A 26,823-nucleotide genomic window follows, 5' to 3' on the forward strand; every position below is an offset into this window, starting at 1 on the left:
ACTTTCATCGCAATCGGTGTATTCCTTGAACCAGAACGTATTTTGCATTAATGAAAACCGTTCGGAATAAAAAAATGCAAAATGTTTTTATAACGGGACCAATCGGAAGACATATCCTACAAAACGCAAAAGATTTCATTCCGATTGGTTATACTGATCGAATTGAGTATGTAACGGGGTCGGTCGGTTCGGTGCGCACGGCGTTGCGCACCGCGGTCGGTTTCCCCGTGCCAGGGTTCGCAAGGGAACAGGTCGGTAAATAACGAGGCGGTGTTATGCTAGAAAAATATAAATTTATTCAAGAAAAGATAAAACCTACTGAAGACTGCGTATGCAGCGTGGCGGTCCTAACCTCACCGAGCCGGGGGTCGGGCCGTGGTCTCCGGCCTCGGATACTACAATCAAAATATCATCTGGTGGTTAGACGCGTGGAGCCGTTTGTCTTAAAACTAATGTACAGGTCTTGTGTACTACGGTCGGAACCCGGTCCGTCACAGAAATCACGTGGAACTTATATCTAACGCTCTTACCAACTAAACGGACGCACGCTGGTGTACCCGGAGCGCGAGCGTAAGCGGAGCGCGAATGCGAACAATTTAGCGAAGGCGACGAGGCACTATCGAATGCCGGGAAAACGGACGCAAGAGTCGGGAAAGGAATGACCCGATTGGGCCGACGGTGTTTTATTCAATCGCGCTGCGGTGTTTCGCGCTGCGGTGGAGTTGTCGCCCGCTTGCCTCACGCGGCTCGACTTCTCGTACGCCGAGGTAGAACCGAACAGCGAACGAGACGACGACCAATCCTGGCCAGCCTGGGTAGCGCCACGAAGCTGGACGGAATCGGCTGCCAAAGGCAGAATGCGGTGCCGTGTAGGCTAGCGTTCGGAATCCCCACGGAAGCACCAGCAGAGATTATGAACGCGCACTAGCTTGGTCACCCCGGGTCAACCACGGGACTGACGAGGCTAGGCGCCTACGGCCGCTGGACCTACGGGAGCTGCCAGGTCGTAGCGTAGTGCGATGCTACGGCCCGTTGGCCAGAGATCTCTTCGCCAGGAAACCATGGCGTCGAGAGCTCTGGTGCTCCGGTCCGTACCTCCTAGGAGGTCCCCTCGGGGCCGAAGCACCGAGGCAACTCATCGATCAACGCATCGATCGGTCCTACTTATAGTCTAATCGCACGGGAGAGGGGATGCCGCCGTGGTGGGGCCCGCGATGCGCGATGCCGATCCACGGCTGTCGTCGCAAGTATCCTCCTCCTTTTCGAAGTCGGATAAAAATCGGGACGATCTTTCGTCACATCCACCGTCTGTTCACTCGAAGATGTGCCAGGTTCGGAATAAATGCGTGCTCCTGCAGTTTGTGCGCTTTAAGGGTTAAGAAAAGGAGTTGACGTCAATTTTTGCGATTCTTTAATATTCAAAGTTGGGAATGTCGACTCGGATTTTATATCGATCGTGGCTGAATGTGGCGATTCCGCTGACATATTCTCGATAATTCGTTCCAGCGGTTCTACCACGGGTTTCAATCGTTTTTCGATGACTGTATCCTCGTCGATGCTGTCCGATTTGAGAGCTCTGCGTGTTTTGCGTATAGCACCGCTTGTTTTAGCTATAGCATTCGCAACCTTACTCGATACTTTAATATTACTATTATCCATTGCAAAGAGAAGACGTCTACTCGCTATGCGTTCTATTCCAAATTCGTTAAATCCTTTTCTGTAACGGCCACGTTCCATCAAGCTGTCCTTGTCGATTATTACGAAACCATATTTCTATTCCCAGCACTCTGCACACAATTTACAAAAGTTTTCGTACGACATGTCTGTATTTACATGATCATTATAAATGTGCTGTAGATTGGTGCCATTTTGTTTGAACATAATCAAAAGGTTGGCATTGTCGCGAATTAGGTTTTCGATATTCTCGCGTAAGTCTGACAGAGATAAAAACAGTCCACGCGCGAGTGCCTACCCATAGCGAAATATTCTCTTATCACGTCTTGCTTGTCGCACGCAACGTCATCGAATATAAACACCGAATCGGGCAGCGCCTCGTTCGGTGGCACGACTTCGGCGTTATTAGAAAATGAAAAGTATCCGATTTCAGGAACGTTTGTCAAAATTCGTGCGAGGTATTTGTACTTTGGTTGTTGCAATGATTTTGAGTATACATATACATTATTGAATCTTACACCGTTTGAGCTCTCGATCAGACTGATTACGACGTTCGTTTTACCGCAGTTCGATGGACCGCATTTTATACCACGTATCTTATTTGGCAAGAGGGGCCCGTGTCGTCGCCGACGATCGTCCATGCGTGTTGTTCTCTCGTCTGATTTGAGAACAAGGATAGACAAGGGCTGCTTTGCGAAACGCATATCGTCTGTATAATAACCATATATTCAATGATTCATCCTCTTTATAGGTTGCGGAAAAGCTGCTTGTCCGCGTCGTGAACGCGATTTAATCGCGGCCGTAGACCAGCTTTAACCGCGATTAACACTTTTTCTCCGCGGCTATAATGCGCTTTAACCGCAATTAACCCTTTTTTCTCCGCGGCGCGCGGTGGTGGTGAGCACGCGGAATGCAGTTTGTAAAGAAAGAGCAATTCGTGACCGTGTCAGCGAGCCATCAAATATGCATCCAAGCAACAACGTGACCGAACGTCTGTCTCGACGATGCTCGCTCTATTTGTATCAGATTGTACATCGACACATGTCTACCTGTAAACATGGATTTCGCCCTACTCCCTCATGTCTTTGAAATAGAAGAACATTCCTTTTGTATCTCCTACATTAGAATATTGTTGGGAATCTTAATTATCGATGTATCGGTAACACTTACTGCGAGAAATTTAATGTCACTAACGAGGCGCTCGCTCTCGTCGCTCTCCCCACTCTACCAAACTTTTCGAGCTCACCTGTGTGACTACGGATTCTCCTTAGAATCAGTTAGAAATTCAGACGACAAAGAGAACGGTTAAGTGTGAAAGAACGACAAGAGCGAGCTAAAATCAAACTGGTTTATTGTAAAACTACAAGATCTAACACTTTACAAATCTTTCGACTTCCTAGTCGAAACTGCGTAGTTCAAAACTTTGAAAGTCAAAACCATTAAGGGAGAGGTATCATAAACATCCTTCGCCGCGCGGTTAAGCAGTGCGACCCATTTGGAAATTTCCCAGCTAACCGCGCCGTTTCAAAGAAAATTCTTGTTCGACCCTGCTAGCGAGATACCTCTCCTACCTGCGAAGCATGCGTCAGCGGACTCTTTCACAAAGAATGAATGCAATTAAGATCGAAACAGCTAGCATGAAACGGAATGAAACTGTTTGAATGACTATAGAATGCGAGGGTTTGCGTGACAACCACTGAGGTTTGAAATTGTCGACCGACGTTCAAGAACGTTCGAGACGAAGGTCGACTAAGACAATAAACATCGACAACGAATTACAACTAAACGTCAAACGTAGAACGTTTAGAAAATACGTATATCGTTAAAAATTGATGTACGCGGAATTAATGACAATTAAATGCAGTAACGTATTTGCATACATCCGCGATTCGATGATAATTACAAATATCTATTGCCCTTTTCCGTAAACCGCCGAAATACAGATAAGAACGGAATAATTTAACATTATTCATTTATTAGTTATTCAATATAATAAGTTAAACATCTATTAAGAAGGCTAGATCTTCTTCGATACCGAAAATATCATTTATAAGAAGCCTCTTTGATTAGTAAACTCGAACAAATAAAGTCGTAGTAGATTTCGAATATTCCAGAAGTTTTAGAATTGCGACGCATGAAATTCGCCTAGCGTTAGAGTGGTAAAAAGAGAGAGATAGCCTACGAAAGACAGAGTCGGAAGGAAGGTCAAGAAGGGATGAGAACTCGGGAAACGCGCCTAGATAAAACCAATGCGTGCGGGCTTTCCCCTTCGACACGTACCCTGATTTGCCAAATGATGTCCCCACTTTGGGCCCATGATCGCGGGTCGAACCCTGAGATGCGATCGCTTGACTGAGGCAAATCACTCTCCGTCGAAAAATCGTGAGGTACGTGACCGGGAGCCCGTGTTCGCGTCAAGCAACAGTTTTCGCATGAAAATAGTAGTAATTAGCTGACCGGTAAAGTCCTTGTAGAAGGCTGAGTGCCGGGAGATTGCGAATCTCGTTTTCCGCGTTAAAGGCTCTTACGGATATAGTAAAACCTGGATATATGCAACAAAAGTTTGGCTGGATATATGCAACATCGCTATCCCCTCCACTTTGGGGGATCCCCATAAGCCGAACCGAGCCGCTCGGCGAGGAAACCGTGTAATATGATCCGACCGTAATATCGGTGTGACTAATACTAATTGAACGATCAACCGTTTTTATTTTTAACTTTTTCTTAATGAAACTTTCACTAACGCATTTGTGGGATTTTTCTAATTAAAATGGTACAAAACACGGTATGATTTGAATTATATTTATTTATTAAAATAATAATAACCCGAAAGTGAAATATACTAATCCCGAGGCAATAGAGGTAGGCAATCAACATGAAAATATTTCTAGCATAGTACTAAACTGGTCGATGGCTTCATAAACTTATTGTTGCCACGGTTCAGTTCAGAATATTTCTAAGCAGCGGAATTACTGACTGCAAATTAGGTGCTTTATGATGTTAGGAACAGCCCGTGATTTCCATGAAACCGGACAGTTTCTTCCTATTGAAAATTAAAGTAATTTACAAGCTAACAGTAATAACAGAATGATAATAGAATAAATAAACAATAATAATAAAATAAACAATATAGAATTGACACCTCGACTACATATGTATAAGGCAGGCCGTACATCTACATCAAACACGCAACATGCAACATGCAACACGTCGCATGTTGTGTACGAACGTAGAATAGGTAACGCGGCACGGTACAAACGATTTGTACGGACGCAGAATCGACACCAAGACTGGATATATGCAGCATTAAATGCCCAGAATCGACACCAAGACTGGATATATGCAACGTTTAAATGCCCAGAATCGACACCTCGCTTGGATATATGCAACGTTTAAATGCCCAAAATCGACACCTCGCTTGGATATATGCAACGTTTGTAACCCGAGCCGACGCCGCAACCGGTTTTCATTTCCAATCCTCCTTTGCTTTTCGCTAACTTTTAACATCAATTTTAGCAAGTAATTATAATTCAAACTATATCGTGCTTGGTATCATTTTAATCAGAAAAATTTCACCAATGCGTTAGTAAAAGTTTCAGTAAAAAAAAGTCAAAAATAAATAAGTTTTATAGTTGAATTAGTATTAGTCACACCGATACGTTTCGGCTCTTTCCTTTGATCATCGGACCTCTCTCTTTCCACCACTGTCTGTCCTTTTCTACGTTCACGCTTGGCTGCTCGTCGCGTGTAACCCGAGATTCGACACCTCGACTGGATATATGCAACGCCTGAGTCCCAATGTTTGTTGCATATATCCAAGTTTTACTGTACGTAAAATTTCATACTTTTCAATATCTATTTCTTCTCTTTCAATTTTAAATCGTTCGTTAATTAATATTTTTCTCTTTTTCCGCATCGCGTCGTTTCGAATATAATTCCGTATCGATTCCGTAACCGTAATACCGTACACAGTCCGATCGCGAACGCGTAGTGCGTGTGACAAGTTTTCATCCCTTCTTCGCCTTCCAGATTTCCAGACAACCCAGCAGATAGCGATTACCAAATAAATTTGTATTATCATATATCAATCTACATCGAGCTTGGTAAGTTATCTATTTCATGTTGTCCAATACGACGAATCTGGAAGTAGTGAGGCACAACGGGCGATCTTGAAACCGCGTGTTCTGGAAATTTCTCACAAGATCGTTCTGTTCAACATCGTGATTAAGGTATCAAAGATATTTCGCATTTTTAATAACAATTCCGTTTAAGATAAAGAGAGGCGGCCCACGAGACGGTTGGTCGTGGTAGTTTTCCCCCTGGGACCGTTTTTCTCTCACCGCGTACTAATTGTTCACCGAAATCGTCGCTTGAGTCATCTAAAAATTTGCATAATCTACTTTTCTTGTTAAAATACATATATCTAAATTTCATTTTTCTGTATTTCCAACAGCTCAAACGCTATGTAAACTAATCCATTTACTGTTATGCTTTTCTCTTTTTGAAATTATATTTCTTTTTGTTACACATAACTAGTTTCACATTCATTTTTAGCTTAACACACTTCCTTCCTATACATTCACGCTTACCATCTACGCATAAATTCGCACGAGGGGCCCGTATGGGACTAGAGCATTGATGGACTCAATAAACAATCTTTTCATAATCTATATCAATAATATCGATTCTTTTAAATTGTTCCAATCGTTACCGACCTAACATCGTCGAACACGATTGGAACTGGTGGCAGCGATAATACCGTTCTCAACCGCGTATTAATTACCTAGAAAGTAAAGGAAATAATAATATAACTAAATATCAATTTCTTTTTTATTAGGTTTATTTGGTTAATAAAAATACCATTACTTTTAAGGAAAAATCAAGATATATATATTAAATATGAAAAACTAACTTAACATTATTAACTACAAAATACAAAAATAATTTTTAACAAAAAAAAATCCGACTTCGAAATGCACTAAAAAGTATAAAATAATTTCTATTTCATTTATATCTGTATTCCACAGTTATTAATACAATCTACTTAATCGTTAAATAGGATACTAAATATATTGTAACGTGGTTGACACCCGTGCCCCCCCCGTTACAATCGCTGCGCTTTCCCCCACCGATACGCCCACCTAATAATAACCCATCACCCTTCCCTCACCTTACCCCTTTCCTCCCGCCCACCGGTGTCGGACAGATGGAGGCGACGGACTGACCCACAACGAGGACCACCCTCAACAGGAGCTTCGAGGCCGGCGACAGATCCACCCCTCCAGCAAACACGGAGCAACGAGGAATTCTTCAGAAACTATGATGAAGCGGCCCAAAAACAGACGAAAACGTCCACCCAGAGCCACCTGTTGCCAAGCCCGAAGACCTCAGCCCACCCGTCACCGCAGGAAGTCCGTCAGCCCCATCGATCCCGACCACCGGTGTATCGAAGCTCGGTAATCGATCAGTCCCGTGCCGAAAAAGGCCCCCTTCCAAAACCCCATCCCCTCCCAAAAATATCCCGCGACGGCCTCGTCGTCGCAGCGGCGACGACGAGCCGTTAATGAGCCTAAAGCTACGATAGCGAGTGTACCGAGTTTTGATAGAGCGATTTTGGCGAGTTGTAAAGCTCTTGGTTGAGGAGTGAGTTTACGTGTGTGTGAAGCGAGGCGTTTTGGTAAGCCCCTTCAGTAATTACGATTATATCAATTGTATTGTTTGAGATTGGCAACGAACCCCTTCTCGTTTTGGAACCCCCTTTTTGTCAACCCCTGGTTCTGGAAACCACGCGCAACGTAGAGACCCCCGCGATAACCCATCCCGACCCTGCACCTTCCTGTCCTCCACTATTTCCTCCTCGCGCACTCCCCCGCGAAAGTGTACGGACGAAAGTGCCCGAATCCCCGCTATTGTGAATTCCCCCAATACCCTTTTCTTTCTTTTTGGATTTCGATTGCCACAGTGTGGCTGGCGCCCAACGATAATTTTGTGTTTGACGATTTGTATTACGAACGCCCCCATTATAGAGTAAACCCCCGAAAGGGTCACAATATTTCAACCTTTTCGGAAGCGGCGCAAAATTAAAAGTACCTGACTATACGATCCTGCCAATAACGATTTGATTGCGGTATGGCAAACTTGGTAATTAATAAGTCGTCAGAAAACATATTCGAGACGTTATAAATACGGCAGAAAATATTTCTAATTTTAACGATTGTATCAGAGACTGTAACGATTGTATTTCACGAGAGACCGTACTTAACTTGCGCTGCTCACTAGGTGTAGGAAGATTTTTAAAAACGTGTGAGATTCCCCTCTACACCTTGCTTCTTAATTTGCGATCATATAAATGGTGGACAGAAATATATTACGTACGATAATTGATAAGGGATGATGATATGGTAAAGATACACGATATAATGAAATTCCTATTATTTCTCAAAGAAAAAATTATATGTTTAATTTTGCGCCGTCTCCGAAAAGGTTGAAATGTATTTAGTATCCTATTTAACGATTAAGTAGATTTTATTAATAGCTGTGGAATAGAGATATAAATGAAATAGAAATTATTTTATACTTTTTAGTGCATTTCGAAATCGGATTTTTTTTTTGTTAAAAATTATTTTATTTCACACTTTTTAGTGGAACGAGCAGTATTTGAAGGATACCGTAAGGATGTATTTGTAAAGTTGTATTTTTATTGGATACCTAATAACTGTTAACCAAAAAAAATATATTCATCAAATTTAGATAGTTAAGTATAAATAAAAGAAAACAAGATGAATAACATTGATTTATAATTATTGTATTTATTATTTTCATTAAAAAAAAACAATATTTATTGGGGCCGCCGCCCCTGCCGCCGCCCCTCCCGCCACGCGGCAATTTGCCGGGGTATCGGCGCCGCGTTCCGGCCGCAGTACCTCTTTCTGTAAAGTAAAATTCGACATATTAACATAACTCATCAATTTGGGAATTAATTTCTTTTATTACTTACGACGCAAATGAAAATTATATGTTAGATAATAAAATCTGTGATACATACTGCGCTTAGGTTTATTACTGCCTTGCGGCTGCTGTTGTTGCGGCTGCGGCTGCGGCTGCTGTTGCTGCTACTGCTGCTGGTGCAGGATGAACTGCTAGTGCAGTGACGCCTGCTGCTCCTGCACCAGCTGCAGCTGCTGCTGAAGCTGCACCAATGCATTCGTTAGCGCTTCTTCTGAAAGAATAATGAACAAAAAAGAAGAAATATATGTGTTAGATGCATATTTTTAAATCATGCAGTATATTCGCTTATCTTCCATTAAAGTTGGACTTATACTTACGATCAGTAGAGGTTGATTCCATTTTCTGTGAAAAAAAGCTTAATAAAATAAAATAAAAAATAATCCGCATTTGTGGATAAAAATTTGAAAAGCAATCACCCCTATTTGTTTTTATTTCATTATTATTTTGAAACTCAGTAATCTTACGTGGTTTATACGCTGATTATGAATATCATCATTATGTTTCGTCTTGGTCTAATTTATTTAATATTTTGTTGAACCGATCCGACTGAAAAAGAAGGATAAACTAGCCCACGGGACTGGGAATAGTTCGATGAAAGATTTTTCTGAACAATGAATGTTTCGATGATGACTTGACTCAGATCGAATTATGAAAAATAGTACGGCGGGACGCGGGACGGATCGCGTAAGGACAAGGACGTCGAACTGTGTTGACGAGCTGCTAACGGTTACATCGAAGCTTTGAATATACGATATTCAACAAATATACTGTAATTTAGCTACTAATTGATTTTCATAGTAAAATAAAAATTATAATTTTTCACGTTTATCGCAATGAATACAACTGCTTCTCACAAACGGAAGCAGCACTGCCACAAAATAGCAAATCCTAATATCCGGAAGTAAATGAATAAACGGATCTACGTTTAATTTCTTCATACGTCGCTCCCACAAGAATGTACAAATAATAATATTGTTTGATAAAGAATTTGTTATTATTTCGCCAAAGCGCTGCCGGCCGCCTTACCATAGCCAAATAGTCGGCAATTTTTATTCACTATGATATTTCTAATCAGCGTAGAGAAAACACGCAAGAATACTGTTTTTAAAAAAAAAAGAAAATCGGGGGCAAGTGATTTTCAGAATTACACCCAACCAAACCACCAACCAATGAAGACTAAATTAATATATTTTTTAAAAATATAAATTATTGGTACCTGTAATTTATTTGGTACTTACCTATATTCACTTTCTCGCGTTTAGATTTATACTGAACAAATATCTGTTACTTCTAAATGAAGAGATTAACAGAAGTGGTGGGGCACATTCCAGGATCGCACATATTTGCGTCGTATGGATTCACGAATACCGTGTAGTTCTTTCATTGTTTGAAATTTGTCGACTGCCTTGAACGTAAATAATAAATAAGGACAGCGAGTGAAAAGAGAACGAAGTGTAACGACCCAATAACCAAACATAATACCTTTTTAATTTCAGTTTCTTTATTGTAATTAATTTTTATATTTCATACAAAGTGTTTTATTTTATTTTTATTGTTAATTAGTGTATAAAATTTTTGTAATAAATATTTTCATTTTTCGTCGATAACCGAGTCTGCTAAATTCGTCGATAAAAGTTTAGTCGATAAGTCAGACGGTAAAACAGTTATCGATAAATTATCGACGTCTGACCGCGCACGCGCCAGCGCAACCCCAGTGAACACATGGTGGGGTAGAATTCTAGAGCGGGGATGCTGGACCACCACGTGATGGGGAAAACCCAGCTACCCCAAGAACTCTATGCGGAAAAAAGTGCCGACTCAGCAAGATCTGAATATAAATAGAGGCGTTCCGCACAGTTTCAACGCAGATCTTCTCAGACTACGGTCTGAAGCCGACAATACTCTGAACAGTAGAGAAAAGCTTGCGCTGAACTGTTTAGGCAGCAATAGAGCGCGAGTTGCAGCTAATTCCTACTCTTCCACTGGTGGCGTGCAGTACTACAGATCAGTGGACCTCCTATTCACGGTACGCAACGTGTTACACAGGTGTTACGCTAAGCCAACACTCAAGTGTAAAGAGCTAGCGAGGAGCGGAGCTCCTTGAACGGCCTGCGTCTAACACAGCTCTGGTATAACCAGAAACCGATTGCGACCTATAGGAAAGGTTAACTTGATTCCAATAGTCTAGCACAAACCTGTGGAATTTAGTTTCCTAAGTTATTTGTGAAATTGAACAGAGTATTGACTGTGGTAGAAGAGTTAAGCCACTCTCGCGTTAGCGCTATCGATTATAATTAATTACTATAATTCATTACTAATTATTAATTATTAATTCCTACTTACATATATTAACTACTAATTACATATTTCTTATTGTATTCCCAATCTAGGGCGAACGTATTATAATCTCTTATTGTATTCCTAATTCTAGCCGCACTTATTGTGATACTAGCGATTTTGTATTATATTTCAATATTCACTTACCTTTTTATTTTTGAATAAACAATTTTCCATTAGTTTCTAGCACATTAGTGTTTGGATTTCACTCCTTAACCGCAAACCACACGAGCCTAAAATCCCTAAAACACAGAATACGAGTCGCCTTCTAAGGGAACCGCTCTCCCTACAAGTCGGTGCAGTGACGTACTCATTCTGGATCGTTACAGAAGCGAAAATAAAGTAATTTTTAACAAAAAAAAAATCCGACTTCGAAATGCACTAAAAGGTATAAAAATAATTTTTAACAAAAAGAAATCCGACTTCGAAATGCACTATAAAGTATAAAATAATTTCTATTTCATTTATATCTGTATTCCACAGCTATTAATACAATCTACTCAATCGTTAAATAGGATACTAAATATATTTCAAAGTTTTCGGAGGCGGCGCAAAATTAAAAACTTTTCCTCTACTAGGAAGATCCTAGTTCAGGTGTCGGCAACCAGTGACAAATGACCCATTTGATAATTTCAAGTAAACAGTATTCAATGGGAATCAATATACCTATTGCGAATTAACTATACTGCAGTTCACGAGTGACCGCACTTAACTCGCGCCGCTAGTGACCTACTGAGGTCTAGGGAGATTTTTAATAGTGCGTGTGATTCCCCTTTACAGCTTGCTTCTTACTTTGCGTTCACATCATTTTTTTCCGGAAAATAATAGAATTTTCATTGCATCGTGAAACTTTACAGTACCATCACCGGTTTTCAGTTATCGTACGTCATATATTTCTGCCCACCATTTATATGATCGAAAAGTACAATAAGAAGCAAACTGGAGAAGGGAATAACACACGTTATTAAAAATCTCTCTAGACCTGGTGAGCGGCGCGAGATAAGTATGGTCTCTCGTGAACTGCAGTATAGTGCATGTACATGAGGAGTGCTGCCAATTTCTGATACAATCGTAACAATTACAAATGTTTTCAGCCGGACCTATAATTATTCTCTTACGATTTATTAATTACCAAGTTTGCCATACCACAATCAAATCGTTATTGGCAGCACCGTTTGTTCGGGTATTTTTAATTTTGCGCCGCCTCCGAAAACTTTGAAATATATTTAGTATCCTATTTAACGATTAAGTAGATTGTATTAATAGCTGTGGAATACAGATATAAATGAAGTAGAAATTATTTTATACTTTTTAGTGCATTTCGAAGTCGGATTTTTTTTTTGTTAAAAATTATTTTATTTCACACTTTTTAGTGGAACGAGCAGTATTCGAAGGATACCGTATTAGCAACCAATTGGTAAAGAAACGAAGTTTACTTGCAGGGAAAACTTTGAAAAATCGCGATCGGTATATTCCTTGGAGCGTAACCCTAAAGAATAGGCTTTTTATTATAATAACAATAGTTATTAACAATAAGAAGTTACATAAATTTTGGGAAATGGAATCATCGTGGACTGATCTACGAAATGTGAAATCTCTCATCGCAATCGGTGCATTACATGAACCAGAACGTATTTTGAAGTAATGAATACCGTTCCGAATAAAAAAATGCGAAATGTTTTTATAACGGGACCAATCGTAAGACATATCCTACAAGACGCAAAAGATTTCATTCCGATTGGTCCATCCGTCTCGGAGTAATCAGCGAACGTATATTTAGAGAAAAAAGTCGTTAGGAATAAAAAAATGCAAAATATTTTTTTTACGGGACCAATGGGGAGTTGTACTGTACAAGATGCAAACAGGTTCATTCCGATTGGTCCATCGGCCTCAGAATAATCGGTGAACATACACCGCACGTACATGAAATAGTACGTTTTTTTGCAAAAAAACCGTTCGGAATGAAAAATTATAGAATGTTTTTTGAACGGGACCAATCGGGAGACATACTTTAGAAGATGCAAAATGTTTCGTTCCAATTGGTCCATCCGTCGCGGAATAATCGGCGAACGAAGGCAGAAAAAATAACAATAGTTTTTCACGAATATCTCGAAAACTAAAGGTTTCCGTTAATTATGCATAATGAAAAAGATGCTCAGAATCATGCCCCCGACAATATAGTAAAGGATCATTGAAATCATTCTATGTTGAGATTAGAAACTTCCCGTTTTTTTGCAATAAAAACCGTTCGGAATAAAAAAATGCGAAATGTTTTTATAACGGGACCAATCGGAAGACATATCCTACAAGACGCCAAAGATTTCATCCCGATTGGTCCATTCCTCTCGGAGTAATCGGTGAACAAAGCCAGGAAAAAAAAAATAATAATAATAAAAAAAATATACTGATCGAATTGAGTATCCTCCTCCTTTTCGAAGTCGGATAACAATCCAGTTTATATCTTCAAAACAGTATTAATGCAACGATGAAACGTGTTTATTTCTAATTTTTTCGCTATGAAACTTTTATGAACAAATTTGTGATATTTTTCTAATTAAAACAAGACCAAACACGATGTAAATCGGACAAGTTTTGTTATTATTAATCAATTTAAATTGATCCAGTCAACCATTAATAACCAATTAAAGTAAAATTAAACCGATCTATGTCGTATTTAGATTCAATTTAATCAGAAGAAACTCAACAATCCAACGATACTATCTTTTCCAAGATAGAACGAAAATTAGTCCAAATGTAATATTCTCTGCTGAATGTTGATTTGTTTTACTCGCGGCATCACTTTGTAATACATCCGTCTCGAATTTTCGCGTAATACGTATTCTTTCTCCATGTTTACGGTTTCGAAGCTCCGCTGAGCTCGAGAAAATTAGTATGTAATAGGGGAATTTCACACAATGTTATTAGCCGGCTCAGGGGAATGGAAGGATCCTTCGCACACCCTGCCGATTTTGGCACGCACAAACCGTGTGAGCCAAGGCGGGGCACGACCAATCAGACGCACACTCTTTCCCTCGAACAAGTTACGAACGACGAGCAGCAATCAGTTAGAATTGCGACGCTGTCATCAATTGAATTTATCACACATTCCGTTGAAGATAGCGATAGGTATATAATAAAATATATTATCATAATTCTAACTTTTTTTTTTAAATTTAATTTAATATAAATAAGGAAAAGGGTTCAATTCTGCTTTAAGCGAATCATTGTTTGCGAAAACAAACAGAACAATTCTCCTTTGAGCAAATCAAAAGAAACGGACAATTTCTGCTGTGAGCGAATCATTGTTTCTGAAAATATAAAGAAGCGAATCATTGTTTGTGAAAACAAACAGAACAATTCTGCTTTGAGCAAATCTAAAGAAACGGACAATTTCTGCTGTGAGCGAATCATTGTTTCTGAAAATATAAAGAAGCGAATCATTGTTTGTGAAAACAAACAGAACAATTCTGCTTTGAGCAAATCTAAAGAAACGGACAATTTCTGCTGTGAGCGAATCATTGTTTCTGAAAATATAAACAAGGATAAAAAGGGTTCAATTCTGCTTTAAGCAAATACAAAGGAACTGGCCAATTCTGCTTGGAGCGAATTATTGTTGGTGAAAACAAACGGGCCAATCCCGCTTTCAGCGGCTAATTAATAAAATAAAATAAAAAAGTTTCAATATATATAATTATGGGTAGACCTACAAAAGGTGCATTCCGGATGAGAAAGAATCGTTCGAATGAATCGGACGATGTGAAGCAATTACGTCTTTCTAAAGAACGTGAAAGAAACGCAGAGGCACGGCGTGAAGAAACTATTGACCATCGCCGTCCGAAATTGTCTGCAAAGCGAAAATATGGTGATTCGAAAGAATCGCGCGAAACGATTGACGAAAGAAAACGTCGGCTAAGCAGAATGTCTAATCGTTTAAAGAACGAATCTACCGAGAAACGATCACGTCGTACCGAATTAATCCGCAGGCGTTTAGCGAACGAATCTGCGGCGGAAAGGTCACGCCGTTTGGCATTAATGCGCAGGCGTTTAGCGAACGAATCTGTCGCGGAACTATCATGTTGTTTGGCATTAATGAGCAGGCGTTTAGCGAACGAATCCGCCGCGGAACGGTCACGTCGTTTGCCATTAATGCGCAGGCGTTTTGCGAACGAATCTGCCGCGGAACGATCACGCCGTTTCCGATTAATCCGCAGGCGTTTAGCGAACAAATCTGCCGCGGAACGGTCACTTCGTATCGAATTAATCCGCAGGCGTTTAGCGAACGAATCTGCTGAGGAACGTTCGCAATGTCTAATGGTTGTGAGAAATCGTAAGCGGAAAGTACTACTAAGTGAACGTGTCGAATCAAGGAATACGCGTTTAAGAAATATGCGTGAACTAACTAAAAAACGGAGAAAAGATCTTCTCCTTCGGGAAGACTACTTTAAATCGGCTATTAATATTTTTGCTAATGTACCGTGTGCAGTGTGTTACAAGACTTTATATCCGCAGCAACGTTACGCTTTACACACGCCGCCTTTGTCTAGTCTAATTCCTGCAAATCTATTAGAGTCAGAGACGATAACAACATGTTCTCGTTGCATAAATCATCTTAAAAAACACAAAGTTCCATCACAGGCATTCTGGAATAAAATGGAACTCATGCCTGTACCTCTGGAGATTACAGATTTATCGGAAATCGAAAAACAAATGTTGTGCAGAATAGTACCGTTTCTTAAAATCATGAAAATTCAGAATCGCTTCAGTCAGGATTGGTGCAAAGGTCAGGTAGTCCTATTTGCCCGCGATGTGTTCGAAGTAGCCGAGCAACTTCCACTCAGATTAAACGAAACCGGTATAATGATTGTAATGGAAAGCCTCGAAAATTTGGAGCGACAAAGACAATTTGAAATAGACGTTGGCAAACTTCCTGTAGCTTTACAATGGCTATTACAAAATATTGCTTTATACAAAGATGTGCGACCACGTTTTTCTAATATTACCAATAACATTTTGGAAATAGCTGATGTCGTTGAACAGCCTTGTATTGTAAGAAACGAAATGGAAGTTGCAGAAAGAAATACTGAATCAAACAGTAGATTTGTGAATGTTGGACAGAATGTAGCTATTTTACGAGGCTCGTGCCATCAAGCTAGCGATCGCTTCAGTATTGAATCTCGCGGTAAGCAATGTACTGGCATAGCTGCAGTTGCATGTGTTGCGTTTCATTTGCTCGACCCTAGTACGTGGTGTACTAGTGATGTCGATTATGTACTTTTAGTAGGAGATAAATATTACCGTGATTGCAATGAAGCGCGAAGTAATCCTGATCCCAGAGAAGTCAATGTCGACTATTTAGCCGTTACCTAATTATTGCCACACATATCATTTAATAACAGAGTCAATATTAACATTGGGTATGAAATAGCTGTAAATGGTCATATTGATGTTGATAACGGTGATGAAGCATTTCCAAATTTAAAAAATGGTTTGATTAGGTTTTTTCAACAGTATATGTACGGAATTCTTATTGCAAATTATACATCAGTAGCCGTATCATGCAACAACCAGTCGGAGACCTCCTACTATTGGTTGTTTGATTCCCATGCACGAGGTCCAAAAGCATATAAAGCACCATTACGGGGCGCCTCAGGCCACCTTGCGTCGTAATTTGTATGCGAAAGATGGCAACAGCAATGTATTAAATATCTACTCATTAACACCTACAACAATTGTATCTGGAAGAAATAGATCTCCACTGGTAGAAAGAATGCAACATCTGTCAGTTGGGACCCCTCGAACAGAATCCGGCGAAACACGAATTATATTCGAAATAAGCCTGTTACGTTCGGTTGACGAAGGTGTTCCCAACATCGATAGTGTCGTCTCAGTCAGTAATACTAATAATAACGCAGACAATGACCCGATAGATCTGGCGAATATACATAGAAAAACAGCGCCTCCTTTGAACCTAGAGAGGGAGAGAAGGATGGAAGAACTGTGTTGGTTCTTCCTGTTTGCGGATGGGAAAAATGGATTTGGAGAGCATCGAGACATCTCAATAACACCACTGGATTACTTCCAAGCTCGTATTCTGAGCAATGACAAACGATTCCAGCGAACAGATTATTTGTTCCTCGCATTATCTGTTGTTGAATACTACCGCGCAAAAGCTAGCATTTCAGTATCATGTAAAATGCGCCAAGGGGAACATACTCCACAAGGATTAGTAGATAATATACACCTCACGATGAGAAACATAAGAGCATCGGCATCATACTGGAAACGCTGCTGTTCGGAATTAATCGCCATGGTCCGAAGTCTTGGGCCGCCCACATGGTTTGCTACGTTCTCTTGCAATGATCTGAACTGGCCAGATATGTCGAAAGCATTACTACTAGCCGATGGTCGCCCCATTACCGATTTCGAAAACCTAACTTTTGGAGATCGACTAAAGTTGGTTCAGAGATACCCTGTAGTTATTGCAAGACAATTTACGTTACGTGTAAACGCGTTAATGCAATATTTGAGAAACTCAGATTGCCTAGGTGACGTTGTTATCGATTTTTGGCATAGAATAGAATTTCAAAACAGGGGAAGTCCACATTTGCACATGCTTATTTGGTGTGGAAACGTACCTGATTTCCTTACCAACGAGGGCCGCAACGTTATTGAGAAAGTTGTATCTTGTTCATTGGAGGCAGAAAAACAAAGGTATGAGGGACATAGTTCAAAAAGTCCAAATTCATAAACATTCTGCTACATGTTACAAAGATCATAATAATCGTTGTTGTCGTTTTGGATTCACCAGACCGATAAGTGAAAGAACGATGTGCTTAGGTCCAGATGACACACTTGCGAACAATGGACGTTTCTGCGTACTTAAGAGAACAGGAAATGAAACCATGGTGAACAATTACAACCCAACTCTTTTAAAGCTTTGGGAAGCAAACATGGATATCCAACCATGCGGAAATGTTACAGCTGTCGCATATTATATTGCTAAATACGCAAGTAAATGCGAGCCGCAGGACACAGGAAATATTATTAAAGAAGCCATTTTACGAGCGAAACGCCGGAGCGGCACCGTCCGCGATCAACTATTTTTGGTATCTATGACAATTCTATCTCAACGTATGGTTTGTGCTATAGAATGTGCATATCGGTTATGCCATCTGCCCCTTAAAATGAGCTCGAGCAAAGCTGTATTTATAAACAGCTGTCGGCCTGAACAGAGATATAGAATTCTCCGATTCGTAGAAAATGAAACATCATTTTTCAATATCATATTCGATCGTTACGTAAAGAGACCAGGCAATCTACAGGATTTAAGCTTAGCTGAATTTGCTGTCCGATATGAAACAGTTTCAAGTGGAATGTGGACAGAAGAGGATGGAGACGCAGAACTTAGAAATGACGATGAAGAAATATCGAGGTTGAGGTTTATAAAATTAAAGGACAATACCCGAATGCGAATAAGAAAAAAACCAGCTGTACTTCGCCACCGACATTATACCTTAAACAGTGATAGGGAAGGATATTTCTATAACTTAATAGTGTGTCACATTCCATTTCGTGATGAAAGTACACTTATGTCCGAAAACGAATCCTCGGAACAATGTTTTCTTCGACGGCAACGCGAGTTGAAACCTATGTTGGGTAACGCAACCGTCGAACAATTTACTCACGCAGAGCAAATTATTGAAGCGGCGCTCGCAAAGGCTGTTGCTTTGAATGTTGTACACGAAGAAGAAACTAATAATGAACATTTAGGAGAACGAGTCAGAATTCATGCTGACGGTGATCAAGGTGATTCATGATCAAGGTGATTTATATGAAGATCAACAGCAAGAAGAAACACGTGCAATGCCCGAGGACGTATTCCTTAATAGCATTCTAAGTCTGAATATTCAACAGGGAGACTTATTAAAATCAGCTTCCGCAGTAATTGAGAAAGATATTAAACAAAATGATGATGATGAAAATACCGAACAAATGTTGCTTTTTATTACCGGAGGAGCTGGTAGCGGTAAGTCGTTTATTTTAAAATACTTGTTGAACATGTTAACCGCTGCTATAATCCTACAATCGATACGATGATAAAACCATCTTTCATTGAAGTAGCTTCTTTGACTGGCGTCGCCGCCCGTCAAATATTCGGAAAAACTTTGCATTCCTTGTTCTCGTTACCTATTGAAAAAGGCACTGCAATGACCTATCGACGACTGACAGGACAAAGGCTCGAACAGGAGAGACGAAAGTGGCGTCATACAAAGTGGTTGATTATCGACGAGATATCAATGGTATCTTATGAGAATTTGCGAATAATTCATTTAAGGTTGCAAGAATTCAAAACAAATGATAAATTATTTGGTGGCGTAAATGTACTTCTCTTTGGCGATATCATGCAGTTGCCCCCAGTAAAAGGACACTCGTGTTTTGTACAGCCACATTGGTGTACTGCAGAAATTAATTTATGGCACCAATTTTCATTCTGCGAACTCGCCATTAATATGCGACAAAGAGATGACGTTGAGTTTATCGAATTATTGAATAACGTTCGGTTTGGAGAAGTGACAACTTCTCAACTGGAAATACTATGCGAACGAAGAAGAATTCCCCTAACCGGATAGTTCGAGGATGGTGCAGCAGTAAGAATATTCCCAACGATAAAATTAGTGGATGAATATAATTCAAAAATGACTGATGAATTAGCAAAATCACATCGAATGTACATCATTGATTCAATAGACGAGTCCCGTGAGGCAGCTACATATGGAAAAAGGCCGCCAGCAAATGTCATACCTGTAAATGTAAATAATTGTGGCGGACTATTACATACAATAACGTTAACTGAAGGATCACGAATCATGTTGCGGTGAAATATATCAATTTCTGATGGTTTGATAAACGGCGCAATGGGAATAGTAAAGAAATTTACAAGGCCGGCACTTCGAAGAGATCAACTAGAACAGGGAGAGTTGCCAGACTCAGTACTTATAAAATTTGACGACGAGTCAATTGGAAATAGATTCAGAGATAATGACCGTTACATTCCAATATCTCCAGTTGTAGCAACGTTTCAAGCGACGAAAGGATATGGAGACGTCGAGCGCAGAATGTTACCACTTATTCTAAGTTGGGCAGTAACGGTGCACAAATTACAAGGAACTACATTAAACAAAGCAGTAATTGATCTTGGCAAAAAGAATTTTGCAAAAGGCCAAATTTATATTGCACTTAGTCGTGTTAAAAGCTTAGCTGGTCTAGTTTTATCTGATTTAGCACCAAACAAAGTCCTTGTTAAACCTCATGACGAGAGAGCACTCGCAGAAATGCAAAGATTACGACAGTTACTTTTGCAAAGAAACAGTCCAAATCGGCTGCCAGCTACCGATACGTGAAGAAGGAAGCGAAGCCTTTTTATTATTTTTTATATTTATTAGCAACCAATTGGTAAAGAAACTGACGAAGTTTACTTGCAGGGACAACTTTGACAAATCACGATCGGTATATTCCTTGGAGGGTAACCCTAAAGAATAGGATTTTTATTATAATAACAATAGTTATTAACAATAAGAAGTTACATAGATTTGGAAAATGGAATAATCGTGGAATGATCTACGGAATATGAAAACTTTCATCGCAATCGGTGCATTCCTTGAACCAGAAAGTATTTTGCAATAATGAAAACCGTTCGGAATAAAAAAATGCGAAATGTTTTTATAACGGGCCCAATCGGAAGACATATCCTACAAGACGCAAAAGATTTCATTCCGATTGGTCCATCCGTCTCGGAGTAATCGGCAAACGTACATTTAGAAAATAAAGTCGCTAGGAATAAAAAAATCCAAAATTTTTTTTTACGGGACCAATAGCGAGTTGTACTGTACAAGATGCAAGAAGTTTCATTCAGATTGGTCCATCCGTCTAAGAATAATCGGTGTACATACACCGCACGTACATGAAATAGTACGTTCTTTTGCAATAAAAACCGTTCGGAATAAAAAAATATAGAATGTTTTTATAACGGGACCAATCGGAAGACATATCCTACAAGACGCAAGAGATTTCATTCCGATTGGTCCATCCATCTCGGAGTAATCGGTGAACAAAGCTAGGAAAAAAAAAATTATCAAAAAAAAAATTTTAAAAAAAGTGAACAGTCATGGGGACTGTCGACAGAAGTGAAAACTTAAAACTATGAAATAACAGTGGCTTATTTTGAATTTTCAAATTAATTGTAGTATCAAAAATTAAAATTTCATAATTTGTAAATTAAGATTATTAACATTAGTCTGGTTCTCACATCTATCGGCACTACGAGCAACAATTATATACATTTTTATTCTAAAAATGATACAATAGGCTTATGGTAACTAAAATAAGAAACAAAAATGTTTGATTGGAATTTATATAAATATCGTGTAAATTTTGAACAACTTTTTCCTATACATATAACCGCCGCTCGACCTTAGTTTTTGAGATATTTTCGAAAAACTATCGAAACTAATACATTGAATTCTGCCTGTTTATGTGCGTTCGTGTTACATTTTACGCAATAGTGTGCGATCGTCGGTTTTCTACTGTTTCTGCAGGCAACAGCATGACGACTGATGATCAACATATACCTTGTGCACTTCTGCACTTTAACGTATCGTAGCTAGATAATACAAAATGAAATTATACGAATATTTAAACATTTTGTATTTGGACTTGTGTGTGCTGGCTGCCCAACGACAGCCGGGAATTTAATATAGCCTAAACTCACCTAATCTAATGTACCTAATTAGTGAATTAGGTTAGGTTAAACTAAAGTGATATTCTGGTCGCCATCAGGCGACCAGACGCACATAGTGCGATTTAAAATCATCAAAATTAGTTAAATTTAATTTTTAAGCCCATCCGTTATATATGAATATATATATTGGTGTCGGTCACCGTGCTGCTGCCTGCAAAAACAATAGAACAGCGGCGATCGCACAGTGACGCGTAAGAAGTACACGGACGCACACGAACAGGCAGAATTCAATGTATTAGTTTCGACAATTTTTTGAAAATATGTCGAAAACTAAGGCTGAGCGGCGATTATATGTATAGGAAAAAGTTGTTGGAAGTGTTGATTTCTACAGCATTTTTAAAAATCATCGAAATCGGAGTTACTGTGCGTAATCTAAATAATTACCGGTTAAATATTAAAAAACTAAAAAATAAATAATATTAAATTTTTAAACACAAATATTGATACTTTCCACGTAGTCAATTTAACTTTACTTAACACAACACGTTACCCTTATAGCCCGTGCGCCAGTCTGGTACATACCACTGCAGTAGATCGTCATTTCGAGCATGTCGGTGACGCGAACCCATAAGATTTTCCCCTACAGAAAATCGCTCAACGCGCCTAAAGGAGTTTTCACTTCAAAAATATACTGATCGAATTGAGTATCCTCCTCCTTTTCGAAGTCGGATAAATAAGATTGGTAAAATTTTCGACTAATCGGTTCTAAGAGGCGAAGCAATACGCCGGTAGGACTTTGAAATAATTCGGAGCGTAAATAAAGCTTGATTTTTTGGCTAAATGGAGCGAAAATGTACATTTATATCATCTCGGACGTTAGTTTAATAGCGTTTAACGGTGGATCAGTCGTAATGAATGTAAAAATAAGATTGTTAAAATTTTCGACTAATCGGTTCGAAGAGGCGAAGCAATACGCCGCTAGGACAGTGAAATATTTCGGAGCGTAAATAAAGTTTGATTGTTTGGCTAAATGGAGCGAAAATGTACATTTATATCATCACAGGCGGTAGTTTAATAGCATTTAACTATGGATCAGTCGTATAGAATGTAAAAATAAGATTGTTAAAATTTTCGACTAATCGGTTCAAAGAGGCGAAGCAATACGCCGCTGGGACATTGAAATATTTCGGAGCGTAACTATAGTTCGATTTTTTGCTAAATGAAGCGAAAATGTACGTTTATATCATCACGGACGTTAGTTTAATAGCATTTGACGATGGATCAGTCGTACAGAATGTAAAAATAAGATTGTCAAAGTTTTCGACTAATCGGTTCTAAGGGACGAAGCAATGCGCCGCTGGGACTGAAATATTTCGGAGCGTGACTATAGTTCGATTTTTTGGCTAAATGAAGCCAAAATGTACGTTTATATCATCACGGACGTTAGTTTAATAGCGTTTTGCGATGGATCTGTCGTACAGAATGTACAAATAACATTGTTAAAATTTTCGACTAATCGGTTCTAAGAGGCGAAGCAATACGCCGGTAGGACTTTGAAATATTTCGGAGCGTAAATAAAGTTTGATTTTTTGGCTAAATGGAGCGAAAATGTACATTTATATCATCACAGGCGGCAGTTTAATAGCGTTTAACCATGGATCAGTCCTATAGAATGTAAAAATAAGATCGTTAAAATTTTCGACTAATCGGTTCAAAGAGGCGAAGCAATAGGCCGCTCGGACTTTGAAATATTTCGGAGCGCAACTAAAGTTCGATTTTTTGGCTGAATGAAGCGAAAATGTACATTTATATCATCTCGGACGTTAGTTTAATAGCGTTTAACGATTGATCAGGAGTACCGAATGTAAAAATAAGATTGTTAAAATTTTCGACTAATCGGTTCTAAGAGGCGAAGCAATACGCCGCTAGGACTTTGAAATATTTCGGAGCGTAACTATAGTTCGATTTTTTGGCTAAATGAAGCGAAAATGTACATTTATATCATGTCAGACGTTAGTTTAATAGCGTTTAACGGTGGATCAGTCGTACAGAATGTAAAAATAATATTGTTAAAATTTTCGACTAATCGGTTCTAAGAGGCGAAGCAATACGCCGCTGGGGCTTTGAAATATTTCGGAGCGTAACCAAAGCTCGATTTTTTGGCTAAATGGAGCTAAAATGTACATTTACATCATCACGGACGTTAGTTTAATTTCGTTTAACGATGGATCAGTCGTACAGAATGTAAAAAAATATGATTGTTAAAATTTTCGACTAATCGTTTCTAAGACGCGAAGTAATACGCCGCTGGGACTTTGAAATATTTCGGAGCGCAACTAAAGTTCGATTTTTTGGCTGAATGAAGCGAAAATGTACATTTATATCATCTCGGACGTTAGCTTAATAGCGTTTAACGATTGATCAGGCGTACCGAATGTAAAAATAAGATTGTTAAAATTTTCGACTAGTCGGTTCTAAGAGGCGAAGCAATACGCCGCTAGGACTTTGAAATATTTCGGAGCGTAACTATAGTTCGATTTTTTGGCTAAATGAAGCGAAAATGTACATTTATATCATGTCAGACGTTAGTTTAATAGCGTTTAACGGTGGATCAGTCGTACAGAATGTAATAATAATATTGTTAAAATTTTCGACTAATCGGTTCTAAGAGGCGAAGCAATACGCCGCTGGGACTTTGAAATATTTCGGAGCGTAACCAAAGCTCGATTTTTTGGCTAAATGGAGCGAAAATGTACATTTATATCATCACGGACGTTAGTTTAATTGCGTTTAACGATGGATCAGTCGTACAGAATGTAAAAAAATATGATTGTTAAAATTTTCGACTAATCGTTTCTAAGACGCGAAGTAATACGCCGCTGGGACTTTGAAATATTTCGGAGCGCAACTAAAGTTCGATTTTTTGGCTAAATGCAGCGAAAATGAACATTTATATCATCACAGACGTTAGTTTAGTAGCGTTTTACGATGAATCAGTCGCACAGAATGTAAAAATAACATTGTTAAAATTTTCGACTAATCAGTTTTGAGAGGCGAAGCAATACGCCGCTAGGACTGAAATATTTCGGAGCGCAACTAAAGTTCGATTTTTTGGCTAAATGGAGCGATAAAATAATTTTTAACAAAAAAAACATCCGACTTCGAAAAAGTGTAAAATAGTTTCTATTTCATTTATACCAATATTCCATAGCTGTTAATAATATCTACTTAATCGTTAAATAGGATACCAAATACATTTCAAAGTTTTCGGAGGCGGCGCAAAATTAAAAACTTTTCCTCTACTCGGAAGATGCTAACTTCGGCGTCGGCAACCTATGATAAATCACCCATTTGATAATTTCAAGTAAACAATATTCAACGGGAATCAACAAACCCATTGCGAATTAACTATACTGCAGTTCACGAGTGACCGCACTTAACTAGCACAGCTAGTGACCTACTGAGGTCTAGGAAGATTTTTAATAGTGCGTGTGATTCCCCTTTACAGCTTGCTTCTTACTTTGCGTTCACATCATTTTTTTTGCGACGAATAATAGGAATTTCATTGTATCGTGAAACTTTACAATATCATCACCGGTTATCAGTTATCGTACGTCATATATTTCTGCACACCATTTATATGTTCGCAAAGTATAATGAGAAGCAAGCTGTAGAGGGGAATAAAACACGTTATTAAAAATCTATCTAGACCTAGTGAGCGGCGCGAGTAAAGTATGATCTCTTGTGAACTGCAGTATAGTGCATGTACATCAAGAGTGCTGCCAATTTCTCATATAATCGTTACAATTACAAATGTTTTCAGCCGGTCCTATAATTTTTCACTTACGACTTATTAATTACCAAGTTTGCCATACTGCAATCAAATCGTTATTGGCAGCATCGTTTGTTCGGGTATTTTTAATTTTGCGCCGCCTCCGAAAACTTTGAAATGTATTTGGTATCCTATTTAAAGATTAAGAAATAGAAATTATTTTACACTTTTTAGGGCATTTCGAAGTCGGATGTTATTTTTGTTAAAAATTATTTTATTTCACACTTTTTAGTGGAACCAGTAGTATTTGTAATAGTGTAAGGTGATTTTAGATTTCGGTTGCTTAGCTAATAACCATAAATTGAAGAAAAATTGACCGAATTTAAGTTGTTAATAAACAACAAATTTCCTAAATTTTTGCAAGTGGGGTCATCGCGGATATACCTCCTACTAAATGTGAAAGTTTTCATCGCTATCGGTACAGTCCCTGCAGCATAAACGCCGGAAGATATAAATGAAGTATTACGTATTTTGCGATAAAGGTCGTTAGGAATGAAAAAATACAAGAATTTTTTTGCCGGACCAATTAGAACATATACTCTACAAGATGCAAAATTTTCGATCCGACTGGTCCATCCGTCTCGCGGTAATCGGTGAAAACTGTAAATCAAGCATTACGTTCTTGCAAAAAAATCGTTAGCAATGAAAAAATGCAAAATGCCTTTCTGACTGGACCAAGTGGAAGATATACTCTACATGATGCAAGAAGTTTCGTTCCGATTGGTCTATCCGTCTCGGAGTATGCAAACGGCGAACGTACGGCGCACGTACATGAAATAGTACATTTTTCTGCAATAAAAAGCGTTCGGAATGAAAAAATATAAAATGTTTTTTTAACGGGACCAATCTGGACACATACTTTAGAAAATCCAAAAGGTTTCGTTCCGATTAGTTCATCCGTTTCGGAATATTCGGCGAACATACATTTGGAAGAAAATACATTCGAAATAAAAAAATGCGAAATGTTTTTATAACGGAACCAATCGGAAGACATATCCTACAAGACGCAAAAGATTTCATTCCGATTGGTCCATGCGTCTCGGAGTAATCAGCTGTACGAATTTCGCACTTCAAACTCGCACGAACACCTCAGTCGATAACACGGGTAATCCCGTCTTCATCAATAAGTAAATGTAATCGCTGTTGCGCTGTTTAACCACCGATCCGAGCGCTCGCCAATATTAAGAGTCCTAAATTCGAACCGTTACGGCATTAATAATACAAAAGCAATTCA

This window comes from Osmia bicornis, unplaced genomic scaffold (assembly GCF_907164935.1).
Source record: "Osmia bicornis bicornis unplaced genomic scaffold, iOsmBic2.1, whole genome shotgun sequence".
Taxonomy (NCBI): domain Eukaryota; kingdom Metazoa; phylum Arthropoda; class Insecta; order Hymenoptera; family Megachilidae; genus Osmia; species Osmia bicornis.